At 45.0% G+C, this 17,688-nt stretch overlaps 1 pseudogene across 1 annotated transcript; it reads left to right on the top strand.

Annotated features, from left to right (window-relative positions):
* Positions 1-220: 220 nt before the first annotated feature.
* LOC144125454 (2-acylglycerol O-acyltransferase 2-A-like) lies at positions 221-17,010 on the top strand (annotated as a pseudogene). Its single transcript, XR_013313383.1, has 6 exons — positions 221-351; positions 11,436-11,654; positions 12,394-12,701; positions 14,540-14,714; positions 15,115-15,314; positions 16,371-17,010. The product of XR_013313383.1 is annotated as a 2-acylglycerol O-acyltransferase 2-A-like (transcript).
* The last annotated feature ends 678 nt before the right edge of the window (positions 17,011-17,688 follow it).

Below are 17,688 nucleotides of genomic sequence, written 5' to 3'. Positions count from 1 at the left end.
AAAATATTTACGTACAAAGACACGCCTCACAAGTGGACTCCCTCAGTCCCTCGAAGACATCGCAGGGGTTGGTTGGGCGTTTCAAGTGGCGCGGCTGATAAGGACATCCTGGTTGCAAAGCGGCCCTTATCGTTGTAGCCGACAGTGGCAACGCATATCCTCTATCGTGTACGTGTCCGAATACTGGGATTACATATATTTTCTATCTTTTTTTGTGCCTTTGTTGCTTCTGCTGTCGCCAGAGGTGCACATTTCATAGCTCTCCAGATGAGTCGCAAACGAGTGCGACGTCTGGCTTGTGCGCGTGGGGGCTGTATGCCTTCAGTCTTTTTGAGTTCCACATATCAGGCGGTGAGTCTTTCATCCCGGCCTCTGCTCATTCAGGGACTCTAACTCGCGGCTTAATTAGCAAATGCTAAGACCTGCGACTAATGCTGAAATATCAGCTTCTTTTTGCATTGTTGTCAAATTATTTTTCTGCGTCGGTGGCGCAGAGGCGCTTTGCATATTTATAATTTATATCGCGAGTGAATACGTGCTTTCGTATTTGTCGAAGAAAGTCGCAATTTCAGTTGTTATTTGCTTAACTTGAACGACTATATAGTGCACAAACAGTAGGAAAAACTTGGTAGCTGGGCATGTGTTTTTGAGACTTCATATATAATTCATAATTCTGTCGTGGGCAGGGAGGCTCTCTGAGGTAATTTAAAGCGTTAATTCTGAGTTAGAATACAAACACCGCATTGCCAGTTAATTTTGCGGCTTCAGCAGGAGTGTACTTGATAGTTCACTGTCTAACCAAAAATCTCATGAACTCTGAAATATAAGGAATTTATCAGCAAAGGTTCCAAAAGAAAATAAAACGAGACTTTGAAGCCCTCCGGTGTTTCGACCGACCAGAGCTGATGACGACGTACCAACTGTTAATGAACCGGATAGCTGAAGAGCGCGAAAGGTCAATAAACAATCAAAATCTTCCATCAAGCGTAAGATCAGAGAATACTTGTGTAGACGATGCAGGGTGATTTTTTTTTTACAGATCTTTCTTTCAAAAACCTGTGATAGATATGACGGCGCGGTCTGTTGAGCTGGACTGTATACAGCAAGGCGGACAATATGTATCTCATATGGGTCAATAATTTGACGCTTAATTAACTTATATTAAGTAAACAAAATTTATTTTTAATTTTACTGAGCAAGGTTATATTGCGAAACTGATGGACGTCAACATTTAATGTGCATTTCATATTTATCAAATGGCGTGTCTTGCAGTACTTATGCACCAAATACAGGCGCAGTTGCATGGGGTATTTGATGATGTAGAAGAAGTTAACTTGATTTTGGCGACAATGCCACGCGCAGCGGGGCTATATTATATTTAGGTGATGCGGAAAAGCAAACTCAACTAGATTTCAAAGGCGCATTTTTTGCGTTCCATATTTCAAACCACATTGCCGACTAAGAAAATTTGAAAACAGGGCTCACCTTTGATATTGACGGTCATCAGTTTCGCATGTAATAAGGCCATAAAAAAGCTGATTAATTACTTTAAGTTAATTAATAGTCGAATTACTGATCTATACGAGGTACATAATTTCCGCCTTGCTGTATGATCTAGCTAAACAGGCCGCACCGACGTATCTCTCAAAAATTTTTGAAATTAAGATCTCTAACATGGTTAAAAAAATCACCCTCTATGGTTGTGCCGACGAAAGGACACCTATTACTATTCAAAATGTTCCTGCTCACTATCCTTATAGAGAGCAGCGAATAAAAACGCAGCATAAATGGAGACTTCTTTTTTTTTAACTTTCAGCTAAGATTTCTGAAATACTTGGCTTTCGAGAGCGTCGAGGCAGGGGCCTGCTAAAACCTAACAGGCTGGAAACTTTGTAAACAAAGAACTCCACCACATAAATGATCGATAATCCCTAATTCCTAGCACATCCTATTTCAAAGCTTGAACAATAAAATGTCGTAGATAGCTATGGATTCGATGAAGTTTCCGTCGGGTGACTATCCGCCAGATAAATACCAGAAACGCTGTTTGAAGCGTTGCATACTTTGCCACACCGTAGAAACGAATGGTCGTGCTTAAACATTGAGTACTACAGGCCGGAAAAGGTAATTCGACAAAGGAATCGGATTGAAAATTTGTTCCTTGAAACCTGGCATAGCAGCAATGGTTTGGTCTCTCGGAAGATGCTAAGCATAACCATCAACAGCAGCGTCAGCCTAACTACGCCCAACGCAGGACAAAGGCCTCTGGTAAAGCGGAATGGATCGCACTCTAATTACGCGCTCATCATTTTCTGGCCACAGTGCTAAAAACTGCCACGCAATCAAATTTTCAAGTGCCTTCCGTGGTCCATTCACTAATTGGGAATCCACCGCTGGTTAGTGTTTGAAGGCTGCTCAAAAGTATGACGAAATGAAACTTAGAGCTTACCACTGGTCAACAATAAATTCGGTTAATGAGATGCTTCTATGTAATGTCCGCAGACCTACATAATGCACGAACTTATCGGCGAACTATTTTCCTCAACCTCGCGCACGCATGGTCAAAAAAGAAAAATGTCTTGTATATTATAACAACTCGTATATTATCAGCGCACGGGGACTCTATACGGGTGCCGCTCTGTCATCAGAAATGTGTTCCCCTTTCTTCATCTATTCAGACTGTCCAGCGTGCAGAGGTGCACCGTGACCAACGTTTTCTTTGCCGTATAAAAGCGCTTTGCGGAAGGGTTATACCTGAAAACGGTGCGCGAAACATAAAATGTATAATGACAAAATGCGTCGACAGGCAGGAGAAGAAAGTCACGATTTTCAGAATTACAATTCATGTTTTGATTTTATAAGAGGGGCAGCGCATTTTAGGTAGTATTATAGGGCTCTGTTTAGTCGGCACTTACGCATTATCTGACTACTGCAAAAAGTTTCACGAACGCCGTAAATGTTCAAGCGGAACTCTGTGGCGTTGCACGTGGCAAAGAACTTGGCCGGGGCCTCTATGCTGAAGGCTGTGCACAGCCTTCAACACAGAAGCCTCGGCCACTAAACATGCTCTACCCGAGAGAACATTTGATTGCTTCAGGTTTTCAGTGGTCCAGGCAAAGCGAAGCGTGTTTGTAGGGTTAGAGAGAAAATGTCGAGACTACAGTCTCATTCATACCCCGTTAAAACTTCACATTTCTGGTGTATGTGTGTGTTTGTGTGTGGCGATGTGTATTAGTTCTTTTGAAATTAAGATGAAGAAATGGGCTTGGGCAGGGCATGTGACGCGAAGGCGAGACAACCGATGGTCGTTAAGGGTAACGGAGGAGGAGGAAAGACAGGGAGGTCAACCGGAAGAATAACCGGATTGCTACCCTGCACGGTGGGAAAGGGGTGAGGGGATAAAAAGATGAAGGCGAAAAAGGGCATTAGGAAATCACAGCGAAGCCACAGCGTTCGCTACACTCAGAGCCTAGCCTTCAAGAAGCGGAGAAGTGCCTTGGAGGCCTTCACCGCCGACGACCGCCGCGGCCAGTGGCTGAGAATCTTCATTTCCGTCAGTGGGCGCGGATCAAGGCGCTCCAGTGCACGGTAGAGCGACTGCCTTTCGGCGCCGTAGGCAGGGCATTCACAAAGAATGTGGGCTATAGTTTCATCACACCCGCAGATGGCCCATGCAGCGCTATCAGCCATACCGAAGGGTAACGGACTTTCCAAGAACAGACAAGCGTACGTAGCAGGGGGCGTCAGTAAGTTAGGTGAGTGGATGAGATTAAGAAGTTTGCGGGGATACGGTATAGCCGCAGTTGGCAGACACAGTGTTAGCTGGAGCGATAAAGGAGAGGCCTTTGTTCTGTAGTGGACGTAGTCAGGTTGATGATGATAATGAAGGTGCGAGCTGTATACATGTTTCACATCCATACAGATAGTATAATATCAATCAGAATGGCTCTATAAATTGAATGACATCACTTTTAAGCCGTTTCGACCGCTGTTTTCGTATAGGAAAAAGGGGTACACAGTTCTACCAATGACTTCGTAAAAAGACGTCAACTGTGGTACGTATCACCACCTTAGTTTTTCGGACGTACAAGTCAACTTGCTTTGAAACTGAAAATTGTTTCAAGAAGTATTACGAGGCAGTTGATTGATGGAAAAGGGTTAAACGCTCAACAAGTTGTCCAAATTTATTTTTTCCTCACCAAACTTGGCCTCGTCGAATTGTACACCCGTGCTTGTAAAAACGCACAGAACACCAAAGAGGCCCAATAGAGAAAGGAAAAAAAAAACACGCTGAATGGTTTTTTGATAGGTCGGCAGTATTCAGCGCGCAATGGTTACTTAGGGGCACCTTTCTCCGTTTGCTGGCACTTGAAGGAAGTAGAACACTTGTGTACCGCTGCCTAATAAAAGGTTAACATGAGTCTCACAATCGCCTCATGTCTTTGTGAGCGCCAGGGTATATTGTTTATAATCAACCACGGAACTCTTGATGCTTTGACGCACCGCGCTGTCTTAATGGCTTGGGCGTTCGGTTGCTGATTCCAACGTCATGGGATCGAATTCTGGCCGCGGTGGGAGCATCTTGATGGAGGCGACACACAAAAACACTCGTGTGCTGTGCGTTGTCAGCGCACATTAAAGAACCAGGTGGTCTAACTAACCAGGAGCCTTGCACTACTCCATCGCTCAGAGCCCATGTGCCGCTCAGACTTTAAGCCCCACATAGCAAATATTCACGTTTTGTCAGGCTGAATCACGTGGTTTCTTGCATGCGCAAATTATAGCACGATGGTATAGTTTAACAAACGGCCTCCCCCCTTGCTCGGCGCCAAGCAACTGTGTAAAAAAGCAATCAAGCAGGGACGCATCGAGCGCCGTGTTAACGCATCGAAGATATAGTGGGTTATTTGTTTTTTTGTTCTCCTAGCTTCCCGCCATAGATTTTATGCAGGCCGGTTCGGATCATGACGCTAGCTACAGCAATTTTGTAGCGTTTCTCTGTGCTGGCTTTACTCAGATTGGCAATGGCGTTCGCATATCTAAGTAAAAATGCCTTTCACGCGTATATCTGTACAAATTGCCGACTGGCTTACTGTTGCTCGTACAAGGTTGTATGATTGTATGATGCATGCTGCCACCGAGATTAGTGCAAAGAAAGTAATGCCTCTTTTCTTTATGCATATTTTGTACAGTTGCATTCCAAGCGCCAATTGACGTCCGCACTCTCTAACGAGCTCGCACTCGAATATATATAATATGCTTTAATATGCATCTATGCATATTAAAGCGGATATCTCTGTGCGGACTTGTCGATGTGAACTCAGCTCAGATAAGCTTCCCGTTAAAAAAAAAAAATATCGCAGCGCGGACAGACGGAGGCACGAAGTCATTGAATTCATAGCACGGCGAACCACACATTTTTTTTAGTCGTGAGCACATCGTTGTTCTGATGATGATGATGATGAGGATGATGATGCATTTTTATGGCGCAAGGGCATCTGTGGTCAAAGAGCGCCATTGCACAGTGTTTTTGGCCGGGTCGAAGACCCATTTTCCAAGCATTTCACCCTAAAGAAGCCGAGCACCAGACTGGGGGAAACACTGTACCCATTGTATCCCCGGTGGGTACCCGGCGGCACACATCATTGTTCTGTGTGGTCCTTAGTATTTTTTTCTTGTTCTTTGTTCCCGCTATAACTTTGTTTTTCATTTACCCATTAGTCTACTTTTGGGTACATGAACTTTGTCAATGCAATTTTGCTGATAACAATGTTTCGCGAAGGTGGGCTCAGTGCCGCAAGATAATTAAAAACGATGACACTGTTGTGTCCACGTGCTGCTTTAATACAGCCAGCCAGATGACAGTTTCCAAGTCACTTCAAGACTCAAAATGCAGATTCAAAAAGCGGTATCGTGCATATCTCCGCGATGAGTGGGGGGTTTGCAGCTATGGAAGGGGAAGACTACAGAGAATGAAAAACTGAGGAACACAAAGGCATACACAAGCCAGAGTGCTCAAACTCACATCTCATCACTGATTAAGAGTAACAAGAGGAAGAAGAAAGTTTTCTTGTTACATACGTCAACATCATCGTTAAAAATTACAAAAGTTATATATTAGAGGCGGTGTGTGAGACCCTATGTCCAAGGTCTTTGTCCCTGGTCAGAGGGCTGTCTTGTCGTCTCGCTTTGTAATGTTTGCTGTAGCGGTAAAAAAACAGATCCTTTTATGCCCTTTCCCATAGTCTTGGTGTTGCTGGTATGCTCGTTTTAAATGTTTCGCTACAAAATTAGCTTGTTTGATAAAGTTTTCCCGAAAGTCAGACACAGTTCTGAAGGCAGCGATAGGCTTTTATTTTATGTCGCCGATTGCGGCAATTAACCTTTCTGAAGGACTGTGAGCTCAGAACTGGCATACAGGACTCGCTAGCCTGCGGAACCAGCCAGTATGGCTAGTACATTGCTAACGTGGGTGTGTACAACCGTACAGTCTAACTAGAACTATATAGGTCGGAGTTTCAACAATGCTAACGGACAACACCACTATGATATGCGGATTCAGAAGTACGTATGTCACACAAAGCGAAGGTATATGCGCGGCTCCACTTGCGGCCACTCGAAATAGACGGAGCAGAGTGCTCGAATCGGGAGTTGGCTGATAAGCTGCGCTCATTGTGCTATGAGTGCGGCCTGCAGTATGGGTGGGATGAGGGTCATACTTTTCATCCGCTTCTAACTTTCTTATTTCTTCTTATCGCTGGTGTGGCTCGCGCCACACTTCACATTTCACTGAAAATTTAACCGCGAATGGCTCAGCATCGAAGTACCATTGAAGACGGCTGCTCCCGTGTAGTCGCCGATCAAGGTAATGGTTTGTTCACAGACTGGGTTGTATTTATGCGACCGCGCCAACGGGAAGCGCGCGATTGTAAGTTAGAGGTTTGAAGAATAACTGACTGAGAGGCAAGCGTCAGCTGCTGAGTGCGTCGAATGAGTTGAGCTAAGTATTTGCGACTTTTTTTCGTTTATTGACTGTACTCGGAAGACATCCACTATATAGCTCTTCCCGTTTCTCATGTTTAGAATTACTACTAATTTCACTTTGTGCAGCGCTGATATTAGCTATATGAATGACCAATAAATACACGTATCAATATCAGTTGCAATATCAATACACATATAACTTACACAATATAGGCGTGAATAGAATGTTATGCAAAAAAAAATACTAGCATTGTGCATGTAGCGTATATGACAACTCTCAGTGCTGTAAAAAATTGAAAATTGGTTGTTGGGGAAAGGAAATTGCGCAGTATCTGTCACACATCTCGGCGGACACCTGAACCGCGCCGTAAGGGAAAGGATAAAGGAGTGACTGAAAGAAGGAAGGAAGAAAGAGGTGTCGTAGTGGAGGGCTCCGGAATAATTTCGAGCGCCTAATGCGTTTTCCTCTCACGCAAGCAAAAAGACTCCATGACCATTGTTTCTTGCGAGTCACTGTCTTTCTAAGTCACACAGCTCCCGCAACTGTGCAGCTGCTATGCGGTTGTCGACGCTGGGGCGAGAACACTTATCGTTCAGAGACCTCCACACGACTTAGGTGCGCTTATCAGCATTTCCTCGAAATCACGCTGCCTCCGCGCAGTGAACGGCGTTGCGCGCAAACTATCCACTTGTAAAAGAGCCGGTGTAGTGTTTCTGCGGACGTTTTGCTGAGCTGTGTTTTCACAGAACCAAGCCAAACGGGGTAAAGAAAGCAGCAGATTATCGCTGGCAGCCCCTCTCCTGTTCTGTTTTCCAAATCCTCGCCGTTCCAAAACAGCGGTGTTGCTACGGTATTTGTCGAGTAAAGGTGACCGTTGGCTGGCCCCCCTCTACGAGTGGAGAGGAAGATGCGTTTCCGAGTTCACAGTTTGGAAACAGTGCACAGAAGACGCAGCATGACGACGCATAATCGAGCGTGAATCGTTCGACCTGCTGCGCCATGCCGAGCGTGTGTGCTAATCGTCATGCGGGCACTTGCTACCTGCGTAGCCTCTATAACACGCTATGCAGGGTGCTTTTTAGTGCGAAGGCGCTATTCCGATGGGCAAACCCCGAGCAAGATCTCGCTATATTTGTGGGCTTGTGTCATGTGAAAGAGATACATAAGCTTATATCATGAATATCCGAGACTGGGGTTCGAACCCGCGGTGGCGCGAACAGATAAGCTGCGCTGGCCACTGCACGAGAGCATTAAGGTATCGCCGCAACTGAACACGCCTCGTGTTAAACAGCAACACACACTCGCGCTGTGCATCGCGCGTCACACATCGTCTGGTTCATCAACTAATACTACCATCAAAACTAATACTCGCGCTTTGAGCAATTTGGCGGTAATGGCAGAGATGTGCGCTGCATGCGTTGGCGTGGACAACGTTGTGGCAGAAACATGGCGCTAGAAGAATACGCGTTGGCGTCGATAAGATTGCTACAGAAATGCGGCACTGGATCATAGGCTGCCGGGGTACATTGGGTAAATTGGAATTAATGATGCAAAAGTTGAAGACGCGCATAACTGGCTCCCTGGTTGAGTGGACACCTCAATCGCGCTTTCATGTACGGGGCGAAGGTGTCCACATAAAAAGAACTGTACTTTCGCTCAACATTTCGTGCTTAGCAATGCTAAAGAGCCAGCCATTTTTGTTTTCAAAACTAAGAGATACACCGGTGTGGTCTGTTGAGCTGGATTTATGCACGTTATGCACCGGACGTTATGCACCTCATATGGATCTATTATTAGACAATTAAGAAGCTCAAATTAACCAATAAACTTAATATTGATCTTACGGGTCAAGGTAATATTGCCAAATTCATGGCCGTCAACATCGAAGGTGAGCCATTTTATAAATTTTCTTAATCGGCAATGCTGCTCGAAATATCGAACGTCAAAAATACTTATTTCAAAGCTTGTTGAGTGGTCTTCTCCGCATTACCTAATTAAAAAGTGGCGTCGCTGCGCGTGTTATCGTCGCCGATATCAAGTTAACTTCTTTTGCATCAATAAATACACTAATTTCGCCTGTATTTGATGCCTAAGAAGTGCGGGATACGTCATATATATATATATATATATATATATATATATATATATATATATATATATATATATATATATATATATATATATATATATATATATATATATATATATATATATATATATATATATATATATATATATATATATATATATATATATATATATGAAATGCGAGAAAGTCAGCTTAGCTTTCAAGTGCGTATTTTTGACGTTCGACATTTCAAAACACATTGCTGTTTAAGAAAATTTAAATAGGCAGCTCGTCTTCGATGTTGATGGCCATCAATTTCGGAATATAACCTTGTTCCCTAAAATCAAGAATGTAAAAGTTTATTAGATAAATTTATGTTAATTTATCGTTGAATTATTGAGCCACATCAGGTAAATGATGACCATCTTTCTGTACAAACGAGCTCAAAAGACGGCGCCGACGTACCTCTCAAAGCTTTTAAATAACAATCTGTAAAGGCTAAAGGAAATCATCCTGTATATAGCCGGACACAGGTCAAGAAAGAAGCGGCGAATGCTGCTCAAAGGAGGCTCTCCAGCCAATTGCGTCCAGCGGTTGTCGTAACGTAATGCTTAATCCCCTTGCACTCTCTATAGCGTGACAGCGCGGGTTCTTTCATGTGCAAGGGGGTATACCTCGGTTTAAGTGGATTAGCAGGGATGTCACAACAGCCGACCGACGTCTTTGGCTGGAGGGCCTCCTTTAAGTTGTATCCGACTACAGCACTGCTGTGAAGAAGAAGGAAAAGCTTTACTAAACCTTGGTCTATAGAATGATATCTTGAAGACGAAACAACATCCTGCTACATCCCAGGTGCCTGAATAGTACGTGCCGATAACTTTGCTTTTTATAATTTGTAATTACAAATTAGCATATCACGGCAATTGCGCGTAAATATGAGCAACAGGCAGTGTTCAAAATCGTAAAGACTGCTGCATCTTGTCCACCTATATTCACTATGCGCAAGTGCTATGCACGTCATGAATCACCGCATCGCTTCCAGTGCCATGAATGGCAGATTTGACAATTATCATGGCCGCGTTACATAACGGCTATCTTAAACAAGACATCATACAAAAGAACTTTTTGGTAAAGAAAGAAAGAAAGGAAGGAAGGAAGGAAGAAAAAGAAGCAAACAGTTCCAGTAATGCTGTCGGATTCTGAGACTATCTAAGTGTTCAAAATTAAATGATTGCTTCGATCAAAGGAGGTCTATAGACCAGAGGAGATACACATAAGTGTACACCCCTGGTCAAAAGTATACAGCACAGAGTGGTTTGCCTGTGAGGCCTGCAGAATGCCTAATTATACGCACTCAGCGACCGTAATCTCTCGATAGAGGAATGGCTTTGCGTCCTCAATCTACCCAAAGTTTGGACTGCTTGAATTCGCTAGGGAGCCACGCTAAAGAACTTAGAAGCAATCCACTTGGGCTATATACTTTTGAGGGGGACTGTAAATATTTGGATAAAAATGAACTGTAGTTTCCAGTGCCGTTACTATTAATGTCGACCAGTAATAAAACTGTTATCAATACTGGTGCCATACTGTCGACCAACCGAAGTAAAAATCCGAACCGAAGTCAGTCAGTCAGTCAGTCAGTCAGTCAGTCAGTCAGTCAGTCAGTCAGTCAGTCAGTCAGTCAGTCAGTCAGTCAGTCAGTCAGTCAGTCAGTCAGTCAGTAAGTCAGTCAGTCAGTCAGTCAGTCAGTCAGTCAGTCAGTCAGTCAGTCAGTCAGTCAGTCAGTCAGTCAGTCAGTCAGTCAGTCAGTCAGTCGGCGGTCTGTTGGTGATTAGTCGGTTCATCAAAAGCAACTCGTTTTCTACTTGTGCTCGGAATGGCTGTGCCGCACTTGTACATGTCGCTCACATGTCAAACAAGTTGACGAAGGGGACATGAAGGGCTCTAAATAAATGTCTTGAGGCACTTTTCGTGGTCAGCGCAGTGCACCACATATGATAGATAAGTAACTGCGTTATTTAGTCAATTTTTCTCCTTTGTGACGTGATGTGTACATACTTCCTTGTGTGTTCGCCGACAGGAGGTCCTCCTTCCGCTTTGTGCTCTGAGACCTCCTTCTGCATTGTATATCTTGAGTGCTACAGAGTATTATTTGAATAAAATATAAACCCTGCTTATCGCTCCGGCTTTTTCTACGGCCCACTGTTGCGTAGCATGCATTTTGTTTGGTATATGTTAAGAGACGTTATACCCGCTGCGTTGTGGACGAGATCTATTATGCCTTGGCTCTAGAAAGCGCCTGTCAAATAGTCAGGAGCTCAAGAAAAATCGTACGTGAATGCCGTTGTTAAAGCTACGCCTTCCAATGCCTGCTCTGTGCAGAGACCGGGCGGGACAGGCGACGGTGGTGTGCCATGAATGTGCTGGGTGTGGAGTTCGCTCCCCTCAACGTGCCACTGAAGCGCCGCTTGCAGACGGCAGCCGTGCTGTACCTCACGGCCTCTTTCTTCTGCGGAGGCGTCCCATGTGGAGCGTCCTGGTCCTCTACATCTTCTACAGTGATTACTATTGGATACTCTTGCTCTACCGCGGCCTGGTACGGCCCCATGCTTTTAGGGGTTGTGTTTTTTTTATTGGTTCCCGCGTGTCATGTACCAGCCCTGCGTCCATAAAGAGTATACAGGCTCACTCGCCTGTTTGTCTAATCAAATATTTTCCTTTAAATCTTCTTCGACTTTACGTCACTGCTTCGAGTCATTAAAGCAAACACCCAGCTCCAATCCAGCAGACATTGGCGCACGAAAAGTTCCGCGAACAAACTGGAATTTACAAATTCCGTAATGTACAAATTATTGAGCTGAAAAAAAGGTTGAAGGATGCATCTCTAAGGGTTAATCAGCAGTAACTCTTGGATGATGAAATTATGCTCAGGAAACTAGGCAGGTGCTGTACTGGTGGTAAACACTGCGTGTTTGTTAATACAATGTCTCCTAACTAGACAATGTTGACTCGAATCCTATCGAAACCTGTTTCACGGGTAAGTTCGGGGAGGAAATTGGCGAGTAGGAAATTCCGGCGCGTATTCGTTTTTTAGCTTTGATCTCGAGCCAGTGGAACCGGAAGCGATGGTCAGAGAATGTCCTGTGGACCGTGTAGATTGCCACGTACAATCTAAATCAACCCTTTGCTTCGCACACGCTTCCACAAGGAAACGTACTGAGGCAAGTGACTTTTTTGCGTTTTGACACGACGCGTTCAATCTGCAAAATCATCGTAAGTTGTACTTGACTGACTGCCTGTACAGTCGCAGTACTGACTGTCGGCCAACGATTGTACCCAGGTATGTGTACGACCGTGACACACCCAAGCGTGGTGGCCGCCAGTTCCACTGGGTGCGCAACTTAACCGTTTACAAGTACGTCCGCGACTACTACCCGGTCAAGCTGGTCAAGACGGCCGAACTGGATCCGTCCAGGAACTACATCCTGGGATACCACCCGCACGGCATCATATGTATGGGTGCCATGGTCAACTTCGGCACCGAGAGTACCGACTTCGCCCAACTGTTCCCGGGCATACGCATCTGTGCTCTCACGCTCAACGTCAACTTCATGTTCCCCATCCAGAGGGAACTGCTGCTAGCCCATGGTAAGCCCGTAAACGTGTGATTTCTATCGGTGCGTTAATTGCTGTGACAAAGAACTCCAGAACGTAGCGTTTTCCTGTCGGGTCCTGCAGCAGGACACTTACGGCGTCTGTGAAGCTCCATATAAGTGGAGCACCAGGAGCGCTCTTGACCTCACTTTTTTAGGATTATTGAAGTTTTATTTATGCCGTAGGCAGCCGATCAATGTCCAACTAGGGGTAACTTTGGCAATGTATTCTCTTGTTAGATTAAACTGACGCCGTTCAACATTGTTAATAATTGTTAGTTGTTATGCTGCATATTTTCATACCGTTTGTACAGAATCCGGTGTTCTTTATTAGCAAAAAAGTTGCATTGCATGTAGAAGCCATTTTGTATTATTTTTGTGGTACCCCTTGGGACAAGCCATCAGTCCTCACAGTGACAACTGTGGCTCAGTTCAAACTCTGCTGCTCATTTGTTGTAGAATGCCCAACATAACGTGTATGTTCGAAGTAATAAAGGGAGATCCTTACACAAACTGCAATAAATGTCATGATAAATAAATCTGTGTCTGACCATAACATGTGCTTTAGGCCCCTCCCGATGGCTGTCGCAGCAGCATCATGAACTGAACTCTTTTATTGCCCAGCTGAGGGATATTGGACTTCCGAACAGGCTTTAAAACCTTTTTATATTCCCATTTGAGGTAGGTTGAGGCTACGACTCGAGTCCGCGGTAAAAGACTGAATTTAAGGACGATATAAAAGTGGCTTCAGTCTGAGCTGCCTTCTTAGTAATGACGTCACTAAACCCAGCGCGAGAGTACGAGCGCTCCACTGACAGCTGGGGCGTCTCCTTTGGCAGCGGTGACGACGTGAAGGATCTAGCACACTTCCGGGAGTGAAATGAGGTGGGGCGGGAATTTAGCTCCGGGCTAGGAACAGGCTTCAGTATCGATCTGTAGCCAGATACAACTCAAGAAATAAACGGGAAATACCCCTCAAAGGGGGCCTTCCGGCCAATGGCGTCGACTGATTGTCATGAGGTCGTGTTTGGTCGGATTAAGCCGTTATAATCCCCTCTAATCTCCAACTCCCTGCGATGTCACGCTAGCAGGTCTAAGGGTATTATTACTCAAGACGTAATGAAAATCGGTCGATGCCTTTGGCTAGAGCGCCACTTTTGAGGGACATTTGCCGCTTCGTTCTTGAGCCGTATACCCGACAATAGCTGTGATGATGGCGTTAGAGTCTGAACCTGCAAGAGCAGGAGCGTCTAATGCTACCCTTGGCTTCATCCCTCTTACAAGATTGGCCAGTTCGTGCGGTGCCCCAGCACGACGTTACCGGCGTTGACTTCATAGTTGATCATTTCATGAACTGATGCTCCATGTTTATATATAGCCATGTGTGTTTCGTCCACGTTGAATGTGAAAATTTCGCCTGTTAACAGTCCACATCTGGTCGGTTCCAATGAGAACACTTATGGTGTCGAACCGTTCACACAATTCGTTTCACTGGTAGAAGTCCCCAGAGAAGAGTGCGGTGGTTAGATTGTGTGACTTGGCTCGGATTCTGTCACGAAGAGCAGCTAGTGACGACTCGAGTAGCAGCTTTCAGCTTACTTTACGCGCTTTGTGCTTCGAAGATAGACATGACGCTAAAATTCACCAACAACGCGCAAAATCTGCCTACATGCAATTGGTGGCGGACGTACTACCAGCACTACTGTTTTTGAGAAATATGATTTACCGCGTTCGCTATTCTTGGAGTGAAAATGCATCCTATTTGCGATGAAGGATGCTGAACTGGAACAAAGAAATCACCACAATGTGTAGCATACTGCATACTATACGCAGGGCTGTGCTCTGTGGATAGGGAGAGTCTCCAGTGGATCCTGACCAAGCGGGGCACCGGAAACGCAGCTCTGATCGCGGTGGGAGGCGCCCAGGAGTCACTGGACGCACACAAGGACACCTATATTATTACCCTCAAGAGCCGCAAGGGGTTCGTGCGATGCGCGCTCAAGTGTGGGTGAGCGAAACGATACCATTCTTGGCTCGAACTACATGTGTGATGCACGCGAGATATACGTGTGGTATACGCATATCTGTGATGTAGGTGATAGACATACAGAGATAAACGTGTGCTAAGCTTCACGTTTACGTGTGTAATTAGAGCACACTACCGCAAACATTAACTACGTGTGCTGTAGTTAATGTTTGCGAAGATGACGGAATACTGCCCAAGGCTCGCAGAATGGACGAAACTTTACTTGAAGGGGAATGCAGAAAGGTGAAAAGTGCAAGAGAATATTTTTTTCTTCTAGTATACTGTATTGGTGATGCAGCTACACCGCGTGGCTCGAATGTCTCGGTCAGTCGATCATTGACTGATAGCTGCGGCTTTATTTTTTTCTTCATTTCTCTTCCAGCGCCGACTTGGTTCCTGTTTTCTCGTTCGGGGAAAACAACATCTTCCGCCAGATGAAGAACCCTCGGGGCTCGCGGCTGCGCTGGCTGCAAGAGAAGCTCAAGAGCATCACGGGCGTCGCGCCAGCCATCTTCTACGGACGCGGAGTTCTCCAGTACACCTGGGGATACATGCCGTTCAGGGAGAAAATTGTCACAATTGGTGCGTCAGTGTAGTACATTATTAAGCTTGCGTGTGCTTTGCTGCCTAGCGTTTTATAACTTATAAAGGAACTCCTCCCCTTCCTAAACAAACACAGAAATTGTTACAGACCAATTAGAGCATTCTTCGGTAAGAAATAGAAAGTACTTTTCTGCGACTACTTTTTTTTTGGCAGGCGAGAAGCTCAAAGAAGTACAAAGAGCGCCTGTAACTTCAGGTCACGTTTATTTGCCATACAACATCCACCACAGTTAAGAGGCATTCCATTGCGAAGAGATAAGGATTAATTTCGGCTGCATGCGCTTATTTTCTTGTTTAATGAAGTCATCATTTAGCATGTAATATTTTTCATTCACCACTTGACAATTCAGCACTGCGCACAGGCCACAAATTACATGTAGAAATTACATTTACAGTTTCACTCATATAAGGTTCATTCTTCCTAAGCACAAGCAGGTCATTTCAATTCGCCTCCACCGCAATGGGACCGCCGTGAATGGCAACTGAACCCATGAACAAGTTGTTAGCAAATATAGGAATGCCACGAGAGACGATTACTGGTTGGTGATTGGTAATTTCGCGTGTTGATGATATTTAATGAATGAACAATCGGCACCGCAGTCCGTTGATCACTGCGCTCCTTCTCTCTTATCAGTTTTTATCATTAAATTTCTTCTATTCCAGACGTCCTCTTCAATTCGTCTTTGCGAAGGGAACCTTTCACCCTCACTTGTGTCGGCCTGTCTGCTACTGCCGTCTTGCATTTGATATACTTGGAATCAGAATTGCTCGTCTGGAAGTGAATCACTCCTGCCTGTGCACACGCTTGTTCAGGCTCACTCAATCAATTTAAAACCACGTTCACTTTTTTCTTGACTCGGTTAATTAGTTAAGGGACTGTAGACGCATCGGCCAAGCTGCTCTTGTTTGGCAGCTCCGTGTGGTGCCCTGGTTTCGTTCCCTTGGTTTTAGTGGTATGCCAGTTGTTGTTGTCGCCTTCGTGTTGTTGCCTCCGTATGCCAGTTCCAAGTTAACCCGCGATCTTCTTTTTTGCAGTGGGCAAACCCATCCACGTCGACAAGAACGAAAATCCCACGGAAGAAGAAGTGGACCTGCTGCACGAAAAATACATGGCCGCCTTGAAACAATTATTTGACGACTACAAGGGACAGTACGATTCTGCAGAGCGCACTCTCACAATAGTGTGATTAGCGCCAGGCTCAATGCTATCAATGGTATTCACCGCCGTCTTGAAGGCAGAAGATTTAAGGCACCTCCATGGCTAGGTCGCGGCAAAGTACAGTGATTACAAAAAATAGTCGTGTCTTTTAGAACACACAAACATAGTTGATAGAACCACAAACAGAACACGATAAGTATATTTTAAATTTTTCAGTTTTTGCCAGTCGCCGGGGTGGCTCGGTGGTTATGGCGCTTGGCCGCTGACCCGAAAGACGCGGGCGGTCAAATTTCGATGCAGGAGGCGACATTCTAGAGGCCCGTGTACTGTGCGACGCCAGTGCGCGTTAAAGAACCCCAGGTGGTGGAAATTTCCGGAGACCTTCAATGCGGCGTCCCTCATAGCCTGAGTCGCTTTGCGACGTTAAACCGCCATAAACCATAAAACATAAACCATAAATTTTTGTAACATCCGCTCGAAGAAGAGAAGTCCTTACTTGCATCCAACACATCTATACACAGCGAGAAACACTCTTAGGAGAAAGAGTGCAGATAACTGACAGGAAAACCTCATTATTTAGCGTTGAAAGTGATGTTTTTAACGCGAACTGCATCATAGTATAACATGCAAACTATTGTAAATAGTTGACAGGAAGGTTTCTCTACCACTCTGCCTTCGAGTGTTCAGGAATAAGGCACTATTCACTGCGACATACCGAATCACTCACGCAGCCAGCAGCGATATGCGCTCTATGTTATTTATTAGAGGATGGTGACTCAATGCAGCTTCAGTGTCGTGTAATGAAGTGTAGTTCACATTTGCTCCGTCCGTAGGCCTGCAATATGCGCTTTTGATAGAGCTCTGCAACGTATATTGGATTATGGCATTAACTGTGTACCACACGAACCGTAAACCCAACATGTATCTCACATTTCACAAGCAGGTCATCACACATCAGCATCCAGAATGGCACAAATAAAGCACGTCGTTGTTCATGACGTTTTCGTGTTCTGAACAAGGAGAGGGAAATGAGGGGCTCATTACGACAGTCGTATGGAAAAGTCAACAGTCAGATTGAAACTGATTGTTGAGTTCTTCCGTATATTAACATTACTACGCTGAGCTCAAAACTACTTGGTAAGCCCGTCGTTTAATAGCCAAGCAATCAGGCGCTGCAGGCGCTAATGTTCGCAG

Source organism: Amblyomma americanum, chromosome 3 (assembly GCF_052857255.1).
Source record: "Amblyomma americanum isolate KBUSLIRL-KWMA chromosome 3, ASM5285725v1, whole genome shotgun sequence".
Taxonomy (NCBI): Eukaryota; Metazoa; Arthropoda; class Arachnida; order Ixodida; family Ixodidae; genus Amblyomma; species Amblyomma americanum.
The sequence above is the reverse complement of the archived record's forward strand: the minus strand, read 5'-3'. Positions and strand labels throughout refer to the sequence as shown.